The sequence below is a fragment of the Sapajus apella genome, unplaced genomic scaffold (genome assembly GCF_009761245.1).
Source record: "Sapajus apella isolate SASKATOON/1434 unplaced genomic scaffold, GSC_monkey_1.0 scaffold2, whole genome shotgun sequence".
Lineage (NCBI taxonomy): Eukaryota > Metazoa > Chordata > Mammalia > Primates > Cebidae > Sapajus > Sapajus apella.
This window is the reverse complement of record NW_022436942.1, coordinates 65,535,086-65,552,007: the sequence shown is the minus strand read 5'-3', so window position 1 is coordinate 65,552,007 and position 16,922 is coordinate 65,535,086. Positions and strand designations below refer to the sequence as shown.

General features: G+C 46.6%; 1 protein-coding gene and 1 non-coding gene across 5 annotated transcripts in view; both read right to left on the bottom strand.

Annotated features, from left to right (window-relative positions):
• The window catches only part of BTBD11 (BTB domain containing 11), a 341,753-nt gene that overhangs the window by 277,346 nt on the left and 47,485 nt on the right, over positions 1-16,922 (bottom strand). The window lies entirely within an intron of this gene.
• LOC116527993 lies at positions 8,526-8,606 on the bottom strand. Its single transcript, XR_004258809.1, has one exon. It is a non-coding gene; the product is annotated as a small nucleolar RNA SNORD74 (small nucleolar RNA).

The following is a 16,922-nucleotide window of genomic DNA, read 5'->3' as shown; positions in this document are numbered from 1 at the left end:
TTATTGACTGTGGAGCCAGGCTGCTTGACTTGGAGCCCCAGCCACGCCCCTCATAGCTACACGGCCCTAAGCAGGTCTTTTCTGCTGCCTTATTTGTAAAATCTGTTTCTACCTCCATGAATGTTGAGAATCACACACATCAACACATAGGAAATCTTTGGAACATGACTTGGTGCTCAGCAAATGTCCCAGACATGTGAGTTCTCAGCTACTGCCATTTTTGCAAGGAGTACGCTTTTTTCCTCACTCACGTAGAGACTACAGGTGTGTGGGTCTGTAGCCCAGCATGCTCAGCACACCTGGGCCTGACGCTTGTTACTGGGTGGATGGATAGGTGGATGCTTGCACACCTGGACATTTGGAGCCATGTTTGGATGGGTTCTCTCTGGCTGTTCTATCTTACGCAGCCCCCTGGAAGCTTTCAGAATGAAAGACCCTGAGCAGATGGAAGAACCTGTGATTCTCTGAACTGTCTGAAATTTGCTTATCACTAATTCCATTCACCTGGGGACGCACTATTTCCATAAATCAGCCAACCACAATAGGTCCACCCAGGCAAAGCATAAAGATGACAATACTAATCATGTGTATTTATGCAGTGCCTTTGTTCTGCAAAGCTCCAAACAGTCACAATCATTATCTCATTAATCCTGCAACTGTCTCTGAAAGGTAAGGCAGGGAACAGGCTCCTGTCCCCTTGAATAGGCAGGAAAGCAGCACTGCTAATAACTGTGAACACGTATTGATTACTTACTATGTGTTGGGCCCTATTCAAAGGTTTTATAAATGTTAACTCACTTAGAACTCTGTAAGCTAATCGCTATGATTATCCTCATTTTACAGAAGAGAAAACCAGAATCTAGAGAGGTTAAGGAATTTACCCAAGGTCACCTGGCTGGCAAGGAGTGGAAGCAGGATTCCACCCCAGGCAGCCTGACTCTGGGACCTTATGGCTTCATCTCTGCATGAGGCTGCCTCTCAAAACACGGCACACACACAGACAACAGAGGCGAAGGCTAAAGTCAGGGCTGTGGGTGGAAGGCACCCAATGGTCTCTGGCCAGTCAGACATGCAGGGCAATGGGGAAGGCCTATAGGAAGGCTGTGCACCCTAAATGTGGCACTCACTGGCTGGCCGATCTTGCTCCAAAACGAAGAGCTGCAAAGTAAGCGGCTGCAGTCATTTGGCTCTCAGCTGGAACGAGCTTCAGGCCTTGACGTGGGGTCAGGCAGAACATAAGGGAACTGGAAGCAATGAAGGGTGAAGGTGCCACTGAGGAGGGCAAGGGACACAGCAGGGGCACCGGCAAGCCCATTTTTTTTCTTCATATTAAGGACCCTCCCGCCCTGCAATGAGTCCAGGAAGCAGCTACGAGGATCTTTTAAAAGGGGGTCAAATCCCATCACACATAGAAACCTCTAGTGGCTTTCCTCCCATAACCCTTCCCTTGACAGACAAGCCCTGTGTGGCCAGGTCATGGCCCATCTCTCCTAAAGCCTCCCTCCCCTGGGACCACCATATAGCAAACACACTCAATCTTGCAGGCCCTTGAAGGCACCCAAACTCATTCCAAGTATGTCACCTTCTCCGGGGGCCCTTATGGAATGCCCAACCTGAGGGAGTCCCATCACCTTTATACATCCCCACTCTCATTCTCTTCTTGGTCTTATTGCTGGCTGATTTGTTCTCGTTAATTTATTTCTTCATTTATTGTTTTTTTCTGCCCCAATTAGAATGCAAGCTCCCTGCCAGAGTGGTTTAGGTATGATTTGGTCACAACTGTATCTCCAGCCTGGAGACCACAGGGGGCTCAATAAACATTTGCTGAATGAATTATAATAAATTGCACACAGAGTAGTTATTACATGCCAAGAGCGATCTATCACTCCGATTTACATAAATTAGCTCATTAAATCCTCCCAATACCCTGCGGAGGCTGATCCTATCATCATCCCCATTTTACAGATGAGGGAGCCGAGACAGGAGAGGTTAAATAACTGCAAAGTCACATAGCTGGCAAATGACAGAGCCAGGATGCAAATCCAGATATCCGGCCTCTTAGTCCCTGTTCCACGCACCACACCGCGCTGCAGTCGGAATGGTTCTCCTGCCCTTAGGATACAACCCCAACTCCTAAAGACAACTTGGAAGTGTCTGATGAACAGATCTAAGCTCCTTTCTAGCCTCATCGGTTGCCGTTAATTCCCTGACACTGCCCAGCCCTGAGGAAGACTCTGCCCTCTCTAGCCTCTTGCCATTTGCCCTTGCTGTTCCCACCTGGAGCTCTCCTCTTTCTTGGCCAACTCCTTTCTCACCCTTTGGGTGCCAGCACAGGCACCCTTCATAAGGAAGCCCCTTTGCATGCCTGAGGCTGGATCAGATGCCCACTTGGCATCCCCAGATCACTCTGCACTTGCCCTAATCCTGTACACAGCCCACTCTTGTGGGGCATGTGTGTTCACCTGTCTGCAGAGGCTCCACACCCATTCATTTGTTTCAACAAATACTTAGTACATGCCCCCTGAGTGCCCAGCCTGCACTTCTAGGTGCTGGGGAGACAGTAGTGGGCAGACCCAAGTCTCCACCTACGCAGAGCTACCTTTCTAGTAGAGGGAACCGACCATAAACAAAAATGGAATATAATATCAGGGAGAATGACGAAGACAAAGGCAGAATAGAGGAAAGAGAGTCATGGTGGGGGGTGGGTATAGTAGACAGAATGGTCAGGAACAGCCATGCATTCATTAAACCAGTGGTCTCCAAACAGTTTTATCACATTTCCCTATCATTCTTATGTATACCTTCCTGATATGTGACTATATTGTTAATTATAGATTATATCAAACCTATAACTGAATATATATTAGAGACATATACATAGCATATATAACATTGTATAACTACTGTACTACTATATTATATAGCTCATTATAAAATAAACATAAAGTATATAAATACTAAAAGGATGAGATAAAAAAGAAATGTTCTAGAACATTCTTCTTGCCCCTTCGTGCACATTCATGCATGTACCCTGTTTTGGAGACTTGTGACAGAATGGCAACTCAGCTCAGGGTTTAAAAGAAAAATGCAGACAAAGAAACAAAGCCACTCCCTGATTTTTGCTAATTACACTCAGGAGGCACCCCAAAATCATTTGTCTAATGACTCAGGGCATGGGGTTCAGTAGATGCTAGGTAAGTCAGCCTTAGACAGGTCATTTCCTAATTCTGGGTGTCAGTTTTCCCATCTGTAAATACAGGGTGTGGTCCTCCTTGAGACCACACAGGGACAAAAATCTAGGTTCAGGTTCACCCAGCCTGTTCCCTGACCAAGAAGGGGCCAGCTCAGTCATGTTGGGACATGCAGCCAAGTTCTGGCATGAGCAGGGCTTTCATCTGCTGGCGTTTTATTGATTTTCACTAGTTTACACAGAAGGGAAAGAATGCAAACAAAGAAACAAAGGCACTCCATCCCTAATCCCAGCAAATTATGCAGAGATTCAGGAGAGTAATGAAAACCATAAAGCAGGCTCTGAAATAAGAGCTCCCAATCTTCCATAATCTTTGGTGATAAAACACAAAGCAGCAGGCCAGTGACACCCATTCATAAATACTGGGCCTATTTACCAGCGCTCAGTTGAGAACACTTTTGCTGGTGCTAAGAACCTGCACTGCTGTACCGCACCCTGGGAGTTAAGGGCAGGTCTTTTAAGGGTCACAGATGAATCACAGCATGATGCAATGCCGGGGCTGCAAGGGGCCTGAGAACCTGTTCTTCTGTGAGGTGTATAGATGGCTGCAGGTCTGCTTCCCTCCTGAACTGCAGCCAGACACAACACTGCAAGGTGTTAAGGTGAATGCAAGCCCATTGTTCAGTTAAGGAACTTGAGCCCAGAGAAATCAACCTGTTCCAGAGTCATGGAGCAAGGACTGGAGCCGAGACTCAAAGCCAAGGCTTCCTGGCAGCTTGTCCAACTGACGCTTGTTCTGGAAGGCTCTGTAAGCTCCTCAAGGCTGAGTCAGCCTTTGTCATCTCTCTGTTTCCAAGTGTCCCAGCACTAGATTTTGCTGCTTTGCTGGTAGTGGGTAATGATTAATACTGAGGAAGGAAGAAAAGGAGTGAGAGAGGACAGGATGTGGGGGATATTCAACTTATAGCTGGTGGATTGGTCTATTTTCATATTTCTATGAAGAAATACCCAAGACTGGGTAATTTATAAAGACAAAGAGGTTTAATGGATTCAGAGTTTCACATGGTTGGGGAGGCCTCACAATCACGGCGGAAGATGAAGGAGGAGCAAAGGCACATCTTACACGGCGGCAGGCAAGACAGCATGTGCAGGGGAACTACCCTTTATAAAACGATCAAATCTCACAAGACTTACACACTATCACGAGAAGAGCATGAGAAAAATCCACCCCCATGATTCAATTACCTCCCACGACATGTGAGGATTATGGGAGCTACAATTCAAGATGAGAATTTGGGTGAGGACACAGCCAAACCATATCAGCTGGCCTACTAACACCAAGAGCAATGCCAACAACCATGACCATTTATGGAGCCATTGCTCTGCACCAGGTGGAGCAATGAGTGCTTTAAATGCAATGTCTCACCTACTTTCCAGCAACCCTATGGGAGTTCACTATTATCCCAATTACATAGAAGGGCAAAGGGAGGCTCAGAGATGTTCAGTAAATTGTCCAAGGTCATTCGGCAGGTACATGGTAAGTCCAGGATGTCAGCTTTGATGGCTCTGGTGCATAACCACTACCCCACACTGCCTGCTGCTGGGACCAAAAATCAGGCTTTTAAAATTCTTTCTGGCACTATCTGCTACTCTGTGCTACAGGAGCAGGAGCAGCTCCCACATCAGATACAGTCAGAATCTCAGTGACTCCTATTTTACAGCCTCCTGGGGAACCCCAATGCTTGCCCATAGGGCAGGGCATGCAGCCAAAGACCCATCAGGGGACACTTTCGCAAGTGACAGGAGATTTATTCTTATTCCCAAAGACAGAAGGAGCCAGCACAGTTGTAGGTTTGGGCATGAACGGTTAGGACAGGATGTGAAAAGGGAAACAGGGAAGGCAGAACCAGACAGCTCAGGGGGAGTGAGGGCCTGTGAGGGGATGAGGTAGGAGCCAAAGAGATGAACAGGTGGGCTTCTCCAGGTAGAAGGACACTAAGAGGATGCGCCACATTGTTGGACAGCCCTAGCTCCCCTACTTACTTGCTACAAGAACTTGGACAAATTACCTATGCTCCCAGAACCTCGATCCTCATCTATACAATAGGATGGTGCCTGTCTTATAGAGTTACTGTAAGGATTAAATACCATAGTGTACATAAATTGCTTTAAGTGCAGGTCCTGCCATATGGTGAGTGCTCAATAGTTAATAGCAATTTGTGGTGGCGGTGGTGCAGTCATTGCCAAATGATGTGCAAGGTAAGGGGATAAGCAGGGAAGATGCCAGGAGGAAGCAAACCCATCATCCCCCAATGTTTAAATGACTTGAGGTTAAGAGACCATGTCTGCATATAGCCAGGCCAAAGAAAGTGGTTAAGGGACATGCCCAAGGTTGAGTCACTAGTGTTTTCTGGACAGGGACCACGGCTGAATCATCTAATATTCCAGCCCTTGGCGTTGGCTTTGCACAAAGGGAGCACTCCACCGGTTTTGTGAAATTTACACATGGCTTGGTCTCCTGAAGTCTGTGATGAGATTATGTTCCCCACTTTTTCCCTTTGTTTGGTGCCCTTTTACTTCCCTACCTGCTGATTCATTTATCTTCTTCCCACACTTCTTGAGCATCATGTGTGTGTTGTGGTCCTTCTGGAAACTATGAGGGGATTAAAACAAGTCCGGGATGGGACTGCCACTGAAGCAACCAGACTTTTTAAACATTATTTGGCCACATTCCACTGCCTTCCCAGAATAAGGTCTTCTGCTGCCTGTGTGGGCTGTGTGCAATGGTAATTCCATTTCTGCCTTTCTCATTCCCAAACCACCCGTCTTCAACAGGCATTTGCCAAAAAAAGACCATGGTGTGTGTTTACAGTAGCTCAGCAAAGAGTTATTCGTCTAAGCAGAAAACATCACAACTCAGAACCACAATGAGGAGCTAGACTGACAGTCACCTCCAAGCACATGGTCATCTCTAGCACATGGGGCCCTCTAAGACCTAAGACAAGTCTACAGGGATCCAGGGGAGATGTCCCTGAGGCAAGTTCGGGTCCCCAAGAAGCAAATAAGAAGACGGAGATGAGCATAAGAGTAGTATACATGGGACTCATTCTCTGTCTCTCTCTCTCTTTTGGAAGTGCTCTTGGGCTCGACCCCAGTGGCAGGGAAAGGTAAGAAGCAAATTGGACAGAGGGAGAAGTTAGACTGTGGTGCAGTTTCAACAGAGACCTCAGCCCATTCTAGTCTAGGATGATGCTTCAGCACCACCGTAAAGTGGTGTGGGGGGGACTTTTATACCCCTACATCAATCAGTCCCTAGGCACCAGCTGCCTAGGGAGGGGCTGAGACTATGGTCCAGGAGCTCTCTCAAACAAGGTCAACTTCCAAAGGGGGCTGAGTGCTGACAGCTGTGCCAGCAGCACTCCCCTCAGCTGTGGGGGAAGATCATGAGATGATCTGAGCAGCGCATCTCCACGTTTGAGACAGCTCAGGTAGTAGCCACTGACTCTCTTTTTCTCCATTGAAGAGCAGAAAAACACACAGCAGTGATGAGATGTCAGGCTATGGAGCCAGACGGGCCTGGGTTCAAATGGAGAATCTGTCCCTTATACCACTGGGCCCCTCACCCGAACAACAAGGTTGCTGAGAGCACCTTGCACATTCAGTGCAAGGGTTGTAGGACTGACTAAAACAGCATGCATAGCTGGCATATAGTAATCACTCAGTAAAAGGCAGCTCTGATCGTTATTACATAACTCAGAATGGAGGAGAAAACTGCTTGCTTTGGGCCTCAGCAGCAGTATTTGTTTCTCAGTCTCAGAGTCCAGCATAAATGCAAATTCATTCATTCATCCATTCATCAAATACATACTCAGGGCCTACAACTATGTGCTGGGAACAGTTCTGGGGACCAGAGATACAGTGGTGGCAAAACAGAGAAAGTTGAGTGAAAGAAGAGACCAAATATGTTTGTAACACACATCCTGTGAAGGAAAATATGGCTGGCAAGAGGACAGAAGGGGATGGCTGGGGCGCAGGATGGTAAGGGAGGGAGAGGAAAGCATCTCTGAGGAGGTGAGCAAACACCAGACAGAAGTGAGGAAGAGCCACAGGGGTGTCTAGGGGACACTATCCCAGTAGAAAGAATTGCAAGGGCAAAGGCTGAAGCTGAGAATCGCTGGTCTTATTCAAGGAATAGCAAAAAGGGCCCTGGGCCTGGAGAGCCATGATCAAGAGATGGGACACTGGGCAGTGGGCTGGAGAAGCAGCCCAGGCCAGGCAGGATGGGACAGAGCCTCAGGCCCGGCAGGAACCCTGGGCTCGACCCTGAGGTGATAGGAGGGACGCCTCTGCAGGTCTGAACAGGAGACACGGCTGAAGGGCATAGGATTCCAAGGGCAGGAAGAGAAGTCCATAAGGAAAAACTGTCCAGCTGGGAAGAGGGGAGTGGAGGTGGAAAGGAAGGGATCACAGAAACCAAGTGGTAAGGAACCTCAGAAACCATCTGGCCCAGGTCTGGCCTCCAGAAGCTAAGGAATGAACATCACTGTTCTACAGACCAGGAACCTGAGCCCAGAGACTTCCAGCCACCTGCTAAAGGCTTCACTGCCAGTGAGAGGCAGAAGGTTACCGGGCCTTGGAGGTGCCCCACTGGCCCACGGGGAGAAGAGGGCTTTGGGTTTGTTGCTGTTGTTTCTGCTGTTATTTTATCTTTTTTTATTGATGATGTTGATGATGATGATGATGATTTTTGAGACCAGGTCTCACTCTGGTCCTTCATGCTAGAGTGCAGTGACACAATCTCATCCCACTGCAGCCTCGATCTCCCAGGCTAAGGTGATCCTCCCACCTCAGCCTTCTGGGTAGCCAGGATTACAGATACATGTCACCACACCTGGCTAATTTTTTGTATTTTTAGTAGAGACAAGGTCTCGCCATGTTGCCCAGGGTGGTCTCAAACTTCTGGGCTCAAGTGATCCTCCCACCTTAGCCTCCCAAAGCGCTGTGATTACAGACGTGAGCCACCACGCCCAGCCACTACTATTATTTTAAAGGAAACCCCTAACACTTAACACCTTAGTGTTTCCATTTCAGGGAGGTTCCTCAGTCCAGGAATCTGCTTGCTAAATGTTTTCTCTGTGCATCATGTGACCAAAGGAGGCCAAAAAGACATAACCTTTCCCCAAAGCCAGCTACTTCCTCCATCGCAAAGCATTCATTCAGGGCCCAAGAGAGAAAACAAAGATCACAGGTGAGTTTGGATACCAGAGCATGAGGAAAAAATCAAATTATTCAATGTAAAGGAAAGCTACTCCTAAATGGCTTTTTAATTAGTTTCTTTTTTCCATCAGAGCCGTTGGCATTCATCAGCACTCAGACGTCCCTACCGACAACAGCTTCCTCAAAGGCTGTTCCTAAATGTTTCAGCTGGGTGGTGCCTGCAGGGAAAAATATGAGAAGATTCAGGGTCCATAAGCAGAGAAGCCACTAGCTTGAACCCTTCTTCCTCTGCCCAAGGCCCAGAAAGCAAACGCTACCCTGGGGTTCACTTTGTGTATATAAAGCATCACTTTCAGCAGGGCAGCCAAGAATCCTGGTCCCAGCGGATTGGGTGGAGCTACGGCGCTCACTTTGAAAAGGCCGGGAAGGATGAAAGTACTGAGGAAAAGGGTCTCCCCTGGCCCCAAAGTGCAAAGATTTGAAAAGCCAACTTTGAACTTGGTGTGGGAGGGTCCCAGCCTGGGAGGGGGCCAACGGGAGAGAGGAGTGAGTCGGCCTCAAACCCAGCCTAGCAGGGCAGGGGAGAGATCCTGCCCAGCAGGAAACGGGAAATGTAGGTTAGACAACTAGGGCAGTTCTGAAGCCGGAACTGTGTCTGCTGCGAAGTCAGGCAGGGGCTGTGAGACGTAGGAAGTAGCAAAAGGAAAGGACCCAGCCGACCTCAAAGCCTCTGATTTGGAAAACGGAGCAGAGGGGGGAGAAGAAAAAGGCGCTCCAACAGACAGGAGGAGGGTACCAGGCACCGGGGCAGATGGAGGGGAGGCTGAGGCTGCCCCCAGCCCCCTTCCCTACCCGCCCCCTCGCCCCACTGCAGGTAACGGGCTGGAGATTCCAGAGTCCTCCCACCATGGAAACTCGGGCTCACCTGGGAGGGCTCATGTAGGCCTCTGCCCAGGAGACACACTATCTACTCCACTGGAAATCCCTCTCCCCCTCCCAAGTGTCCCTAGCTCTCTGCATGGACTCCACTCCAGCACTGATCCTGTCTGACTTTTATTTGCTGGGCTCTGCATTCCGTTCCCCCACAGGTATTTACGGAGAATGAATGGAAGGCGCTGGGCTGGGTAAAGTGCAGGATACTGAGTTACCGGGCCATCCCTGTCTCCAGGGAAGAGAAAGAGCCAGATCCCATAGCCCAGACACCTGGGCTTTAGAGTCCGGCTCCATCACTTCCTGGCTGTGTGATATTGGGCACATTCCTCCAGCTGACTCCATTTCAGTTGCTTTATCTATAAGATGGAGGCGCTTGAAGATGGGGATGTGGGATGAAGAGCTGGAAGGGCAAGCGGGGTCAGGTTAAGGCCTATCACAGCTGCCATTTATTAAGTATCCTACTGTGTGTCAAACTGTTTTAGATGCTTTATGGATATAAATTCCCACAAGGTGGGAATTGCTCCATCTGCACACACAGATGCAACAGTAAATGGGAGAAAACCAGTGCTCAGCACACAGTAGGAGTACCATCACCCAACGCAGAGTTCATTCATTCTCCCCACACACATTTGTGTTTGCTAGGTGCTAATGCGGTTCTAGGGCAGCAGCTCTCAACCAGAAGTGACTCTGCTTCTCCCTGGGGGACATTTAGCAATGTCTGGAGGCATTCATTTTGAGGAGAGGGGATGTTACTGGCAACCACTGGGTAGAGGCCAGGGATACTGCTTAACATGTTGCCATGCACAGGACAGCCCCTCACAACAAAGAATTGTCTGGGCCAAAATGCCAATGGTGCTGAGGTTGATAAACCCGGCTCCCGGCACTGGGGAGACAGCAATGTGCCAAAGAGGCAATGCCCCTGCAGCTCACATCCCAGGGCAGGAGACAGATGACGAACAAAGACAATAACGAGTCAATGTCTACAGGTCCACTGGTTAAAAGTGCTACAAAAAATAATGTAAGAAAAGGAGGAAAGAGAATGATGGGGTCAGCAGGGACATAGGGCACATTGGAGAAGAGCCCTGAGAAAAGCAAGGGGGTGAAGCCATGGCTGCCAGGTATGATGGACAGAGGCCCTGGGGCGGGTGTACCTCCAAGTATGGCAGGAAGTCCACGCAGCTGAACTCAGTGAGCACGGAAGCAAACGGTTGTAGAGGAGGTCGGGGGTTATTATGCTGATTTAGTCATGTGGACACCTTATGGCCCCCTTGGTAATACATACACTCCTTCAGGACGCAGGCTCTATCCAACGTCTCAGTGCCACACACTTGCTGGAACTAAACTGGGAAAGATGCCAGGTTGAACTGAATTTCAGCTCAGGGGAGGTGGTTTCCTGTATTATAAAATTTACATGAGACCTAACTATCCCTGCTTTGTTCTGGTTTGGGGCAGGAAATGGGCTTAAATGTACTGTCAGCTTGTATTCTACAATTTTTGCTTGGCTTTCATTCACATGTCACTGGGAAGGGAGTTGCAAGACCTGACACGGGTCCTGAATACAATTTTAACACTGTCCTCTGAGCCTGAATGAGAAGATATATTCATTCATTGATCCAACAAATAGGTATTAAAGACGACAACAGGGCAGAATTGGGCTGATGCAAAAGTAAATAAAACACAGACTCTTCTCTCAAGCAACTTACAGAAATATGTCTTCACTTTTTCAGATATAGGTCTTTGCCTTTAATGAAGTGAAGATACTTTGTAATACAGGGTAACAAACAACCAAACAGAATGAATCAAGAACTATGAAGACGACCAGATGACTACCCACAAGGCAGGAGAGCAAACAGCTTACATCTCACACGCCAATTCTCATCAGTAGCAGCTGCCTAGAATTGTGTTGAAAAGGATCCTGAAGTCCCATCTGACCTCAGTGAGAAAAAGTGCTGTGCTCAATTACTTATGTCTGCCATGATCAAAGAAGCCAAGTGATAGAAGTACCAAGTATATTTGCCATCCAAGCTGAAATGGAGTTCGACTAAGTAGAAACGGAGCTTGAAGAGTGAATTATGGCTTGCCTCTTAACGTTTAACATAAAAATATAGCAAGTACACTGCACTATTAAGGTAGAAATGAAGGAGGAATAAAAAACTCAATTTCATAATCTATCTTGAGCATACATTTATCTACCTCCTTAACTCCAGGAGTATTTAAGAAATGAGAGGGGAAAGCAAAGAATCCTCTGCTAGTAAAAGAATAATTACAAAAGACTAGGCCAGACTTTACTGCTTAAAATCAGAGGGCACTGGCTCTGAAACGGGGCCCAGCTCTGGGCATCTGGGCTGAGGCCCCTCCCCAGCCCAACTCCATACTTCTCCCCTAAAGCTTCACAGGAACCTGGCAAGAGAGAAGCTTAGTCTCATCCTAGAACGAGATTTGCTAGTCAAATCCTTCCTTCCCAGGGATTGGACAGACAATGTGAGGCTGTTTAGCAACAGGTTAGGGGCAGACTCCCCAAATCTCCTTTCTCTGCAATCCGTCAGCCTGGCAGAAGCAACCTAGAGATGGGATTTAGTCTCATTTTGACATGGCAAAGTTCCAGAATGATCTCCCTGCTTGCTAGTCAAGCTGGGATCAAGCCAGAGCCTACACACAGGTCCTGGGATCCAGGGAGGAATGAAATTGCTTTATTAACATCAGAAGGTTGGGGGAAGGGAAGAGTGTTCTGATCAGCTATGCCAGCAGTAATTTAAAACACAGTTGAAAGGAAGGAGGAGAAGTGGGGTGGGTCAGGCCGATGTCCCCTGAAATAAATGCCCTCTGAGGGCTGCCATATAGGAGGAGGTGGTCGCCCTTCTTGGAAGGTAACAGCCTTTCTTGACCCATGTGCTGGGTCAGAAAGAACTCTTGGATCGTCCTGCCTAACCTGACAGCCCTTCAAGGCTCAGCAAAGAAGGTATCAGCACAGAGCTACAACCAAGGGATCAAAAGCTTAAGCCACAAAAGTGCAAAAAAAAAATCCCTTTTTTTGAAAGGCAGCCAAAGAAACACCTTCACAGAGCTGCCTTGCATGGCCTTTCAACCAAACTATTTCCAGCAGCACAGGCTCAGCAGCCCCACCAGGCCACCCAGCCCAGAGCACGGCTGCAGCACTTCCATGCTTCCCTCAAGCCTGTGACCCAGAGACTGTGCTTTGTCTTGATTTTATCTGTATTTTTTCAGGGGAAAGGGCTGAGAGAGGAAGGGGAGCCAGGCAAAAATACTGTGTGTTCCTAAAGCCCATGTGAAGAAACGGCCAGGCAAAAGCCACACTTTGAGGACTCGCCCAACATTCCTGGCTAAGCATCTACATCTACCTTTGCCTCCAAGTCTGTGGGCTGATTGGGTGACTGTGGAAGAGGAGAAAGTGTGTGTTCCTGGACCTCTGCAGTCCCAACGGAAGTGTGCCCATTGGTGGGAAGGCCAATGGGAAGCTTCCAGGAGCCCACATGGGTCACCATGAGGATACAGAAAGAGCTGAATAGAAGCCATGCATTAGAAGGTGACAAGAGGCAGTGACATTAGGGCCATCAGGAATAACGTGTTCCCAATTTACACCTACCTTGGTGAGGCCTGGGGAAAACCATTTGCTGTTAGAGTAACTGTCTCCTGACAATCATCAAAGGGAAAATAACATTTACTGAAAGCTATGCTTTTACATATATTCTAGCATTTAACTCTTATAGAATTCCTAGGAGATATATCTCATCATCCCTGTCTTACAGATGGAGAAACGGAGGCTCAGGGAGGTTGAAGAAGTCATTCAAGTTCACATGTCTGTAAGTGGTGGAGCCAGTACCAAGCCTGGGTTCCTCTGACCCCAAGTTTCATGTTAGTTTCATTACACCTCATCATCTCCCAGCATTACCGGAAATCATCAAGGTTCCCCTACTCAGAACACACCAGACAAATTCTGCCAAACAAAACTCATTCTGTTTTATTTCTTGAACAATAAGGTGCAGAGAGCTCAGAAGAGAATAGAAAGCTCGGAAAAAGGGCTGGGAGCAGTGGTTCACGCCTGTAATCCCAGCACTTTGGGAGGCCGAAGCAGGAGGATCACGAGGTCAGAAGTTCAAGACAGAAAGGTCAGGGAAAAAAAAAACCCATGTTTGAAGCTAATTGATGATAAAAGCTGTATCTCATCTTAATGGGGAAAGGAATGCTCCTATAATGTCAAGAAAACGGGCTCACTAAATGAATTTGAATCCCTCTCAAACACAATATATAAAAGTAGACTCTAAGTGGACAAAAAACCTAAATGTGAAAGGAAAGCTCTAAAGCTAACAGAAGAAAGTGAAGCAGTATCTTAGTGAACTTAGGGCATGGAAAGTCCTCTTAAATAAAATCCCCAAGGCACAAACCGAAAAAGAAAAAGAAAAAAATAGTTGGTAGATTTGATTACATCAAAATTAAGGGCTCTGTTCAACCAAAGACACTGTGGACAAAGTTAACAGAGAGGTGGCAGAGTAGAAAGTGATATTTACAATCTCTAAATACAACAAAGAATTAACGTCTAACTACATATGTAACTCTTATAAATCAATGGGAAAAGAAAGGAAATGCAATAGAAAAAATGGTCTGTGAATATGAATAGGTAGTTCACAGAAGTGGAAACCAAAATAGTCAACAGGCAGATGAAAAGATGCTCAAATTCATTAGTAATAAGAGAAATGAAAATGAAATTAACAATGAGATTCCATGTTATAGTCTACAGATTTGCAAAATTACAATGTTGAGTAGTACTGATTGTTGAACAGGATATGGGTAAATGGGAACCTACCCACACCCCTGCAGGGAGTCTAGACTGGCAAGTAGTTCCAGAAACTCACCTGGTACTGATTATTGAAAGCAAGTTTGTATAAACCTTGTGACCCAACAAACCCACTCCTGAGTATAGATACCTGCACGGGGTTCATATGGGAACAAGTAAAAGGACATTCATGACAACATTGTTGTTCGTGGTAGTGGGGAATTAGAAAAAACTAGTTACCCATTATTAAAGAATGCATAGACACAAAATATGATGGGTGCCTACTATGCGATGCTCATTACACAGTTCACCAAATATTTTCAGTGTTTCTCCCTCTTCAATTCCTAGTAGGCTTGCAGTTCCCACCCCTTAGAAAGTTGAGAATGGCCATGTGACTTGTTTTGGCCACTTCTTGGCAGAAGCCTTTAAAAATCAGTGTGCTATTTGTCATCTCTGGACAGAGCCTTTCAGAGCCAATGTGCAATTTGCCACTTGCTCTTCTCCCTGCCATGCTGAACGGTGGCGGCTCCATCAGCCTAAGTCTCCAAAGTAAAGCTCTTTATTAGCGGGATGGATATTTCGTATGGCTAAGCTATAAACCTGCATAATTTTAAGCTGCTAAGATTTTGGTGCTATTACTGCAGCATAACTTAGCCTATCTTGATTGATTCAACTATGCAGCTGTTAGAAGTGATAAGCTACATGTACAACCAACATGGATAGATCTTGAGAACATAGTTGAAAATGGAAAGATCAGAGCAAGCTCCTTTGTGCAATATCATTTCTATAAATCAGTAACACACAGAGCAATGCTTCGTGCTTTACAAATACATGTACCTGTTCAAGAGCATATATTAAACACCTTAGATGAATGCCTATAGGGGAGTGGAGGCTATAGACAGAGAAAAAAGTGAAAAACTAAAATGAGAGAGAGAGGCTGGGAGTGGTGGCTTATTCCGGTAATCCCAGCACTTTGGAAGGCCGCAGCAGGCAGATCACCTGAGCTCAGGAGTTTGAGGCCACCCTGGGCAACAAAGTGAAATCCTGTCTCTACTAAAATATAAAAAATTAGCCAGGCATGGTGGCACTCGTCTGTAGTCCCAGTTATTCAGGAGGCTGAGGCACAAGAATTGTTTGAGCCCAGGAGGAGGCAGGGGTTGCAGTGAGGTGAGATTTTGCCACTGCACTCCAGCTTGGGCTACAGAGTGAGGTTCTGACTCAAAAAATATATATACAAATAAATTAAAATCACAAAAATAAAATAACAAAATGATAGGGAAAGAGCCCTTGCATGATGATAAAACTTCCATGACTAATTCAACCCTCTATTGTATCCAAGATCCAAAATGAAAAGGAAAGAGAAAAAGGTGTAAATCATTTTTCTTGGTTGACTTCAGTATGCATTTTAAACTCTTCATGCCCATCAGTCTTCTATAAGCAGAGCTTCCTTTTCCTCACCAAATTTTAATCAACTTGGATGGGTTTTCACTTCTCAACCTCTACAGTTACCACCTTCTTGGTAGGAAGGTATAGGTTCATACCCATTCACAGCAGCTACTGCCAATGTTCCACTTCACAGTGATCTGAGGGAAGGCACCTTCCAATAAAGGAGAAAGCAGCAAGCAGTCTGGAGCGACAAGAACCGGGCTGTACCAACTGTGGCAAAATCGAAGCAAATCACCTGCGTCTCAACTATTTGGGGAGTGGTTAAGGACTACGCTCCAGCTGCCTGACAGAATCTCAGCAGAGAACAAATGGCCAACTGACATGGCCAAGTGAGAAATCCTACAAGTTCTGCTGAGGCCCCACCTGCAGAAGTTGATGCAAGGCTCTCAGTGGAGTGCTTCTGGCAGCCTGAGTTTGCAATGTCCCTCCTCCCTGTCCCCAGGATACCATGGGATCCCTTCTCAGCCAGAAAGAATAAACAGTAATTCAGATGCAAGGAGTCGTTTTCCTTCTCATGCATTAAAAAATATGTATTTTCTGTTGATAGGGTACCAATATAGACTCAATGTGGATTATAAAATTGTCTATTTTCCACCCCATTTTCATTTTAATAGTAAACCATGTTTGCTAAATATCCCAATTAGAGGCTGAAGAAAAACCATGCTTCACTCTTTAAGCTGCATTTTCACTAATTTGGTCACAGTTAAGGGTTGAAGAGAGATGGCAGCTCTCAAGCCTACATGCTGCCCTCCTCCTGGCCCATTCCCCAGCCGGCATGACTAATCAATCTCTGTATGCTTCTCTCCTAAGCCTGAACTTTTTCTGAAGCCTCAAATGGTATTTTCCAGAGTTGTTTCCTGGTGTTAGGGTTTTTTCCTTCTTTTACGCTCTTTTTCCCTTTTTTTCTTTTTAAGACTTTAGAAGAGGAGGAAAATGTTCACTCTTCTATTCTCAGGAGAATCATTATATCCAGAGACCTTTTGTACGATGCTTTCTCTGGAAAATAGTTGTTTTCAAGGTCCCTGATTTCCTCCCTAATTACTCATTCAACAGTCACCTGTGAACTGCCTACTGTGTGCTAGTGCTTGGAGTGCCAAGTACTGAAAGACATTGATAAAAGGTTCAAAGGGGCACAAAGCAAAAAGGGGCCAACAAACTGGGAAGGCAGGGTGTGGCAGGGTGGGGAAGGCTTCCAAGAGAAGGTGCCACATTCTTAGCAGCCTTCTAGAACAGTGACTATGGCCTGAAAGGTACTCATGGCAGTCATGCCATCAGGGATGTGTAATGTGTTCTCATGATATGCTATCCCAGTCTGGGCTTCATTGGCTCCCAGGGGTGCCCCCC